This window comes from Bidens hawaiensis, unplaced genomic scaffold, assembly GCF_021521415.1.
Source record: "Bidens hawaiensis isolate Kalapana, Puna unplaced genomic scaffold, B.hawaiensis_p1.1 tig00026639_1, whole genome shotgun sequence".
NCBI classification, from domain to species: Eukaryota; Viridiplantae; Streptophyta; class Magnoliopsida; order Asterales; family Asteraceae; genus Bidens; species Bidens hawaiensis.
The window spans coordinates 253,935-255,589 of NW_027494291.1; positions in this window are offsets into that span (position 1 = coordinate 253,935).

Here is a 1,655-nt window from a genome sequence, read left to right on the forward strand (position 1 = left end):
GTCTAGAGACCATGGGTCTGTATGCCGACTATTCATCTGGGTATTCACAATTCCAAATGGGGTTGTGAATATTTAAAATTAAGCTAAAAAAAAGAGAGAGCAAACCCACTGTTTTCTGCCACTTAAGTCTTTAAACATGATCACAAAAAGTACAAAACTACAAATGCATTACAGACTTGATCATCCACGTTGTTAGCCATGTGGGGTCCCCTTGCTCGCGTCTCATTACCATTAAGAAACGGACCACAAGGGACACGCCACATGTAAGCCCTACAGATGAAATTTTGCATACTCACCTATGGTAATGGTTCGGTGTATTGCTTGATAACGGGGGTATGTCATGTTTGGGGGAACACTAGCTATAAAATAATTGAACCTTAATCATATCTAATGGCTGCTTGGTAGACTTTGATGCTTAAGCTTAGGTAGATAAACAATACCTTTGATTGTCTTAACTATTCATGGAAAAATAGAGCAACAGAAAGTTTTAAATCTGCTAATTTTGAGGTTTAAGTCAAGTTGGGGTGGTCTGATCCGATAAAAGTTGAAAATAAGTGGGTCTTAATTGTGTAAACCACTGAGTAAAAAATTGTCAGATCTTCTTTGTCCCAGTAAAGATTAAGGCATGGGTTTAAGTGGACAACAATATCGGTGATCGCGGTTTTTGCGTTTTTCTGAGCTTTAAAAATTAACCTATATGTTTGTTAGACTATAGTTTTCCAATTCTGATCCAACTGCATCAAACTTTTTCAGGGGCGAAAAAAGAATAAGTGTGGGGATATTTGATATAATGCTAAATATATATGTTTCCCTTGTTTATTTTATTTAATATTTTAATTGTTTTTGTTCGTTTTTAGTCAAGATTTGTATACTACTAACGTTTTTGTGTTTCGTAGGTTCCGGGATTTGATCGTGATTAAAAAGGGCGAAAAACGAGCTAAAACGAGCCGAAACGGAGATCCGGAACACGTCAGGAAGAACCAGAACAAAGAACCGGTCAGACCGGGCCGGTCTGACCGCCCCCATGGAAAAGCCGTCGCGCCGCGCGAAGGGGGAAGGCCAAATTCCCTCCGCGTGGCGCCTAGGCACTACTGGGCTGGATTAAGTTCGTTTTCGCTTAATGTCGAGCCTTGTTTTAGTTATTTAAACACATTTAACTTAAACCTGACATAACCTGGAACTCTTGGCCGAATTTGGGAGACTTCAGAGCCATCTTTCGCGTTTGTTGTTGATTTTGAAGGCGAGAGAACATCCGGTGAAGAGCTACACGTTCACGTTCGAGTTTACGGGTTTTATCATCTTCGATTCCCCGTTTCTTATACTTTCACCATGTTTTCGTTATTATTTGTTTTGTTTGACTTAGACTTTAAGATGCTGGGCTAAATTTCCTAAACTACCTAGGTCGTGATGAACCTTAGTTCGGTTTGTTTTTATTTGGATTTTCGTTTCGTTATGGATTTTATGTTCTAAGTAAACGGTTGAGTTTGATTTAATTAAAAGTATTGATTGCTTGGTTTTGTTTACCTGAATTTATTGTTTCACATTACCCTTGTTGATTGTTTCATAGGATAGGGTTTTGTTAGGTCATTTACTGTGTGTTCTTAACTAGTTTGTGATTAATATCGATTAAAATCATAGAAACAATAAAATCAAGT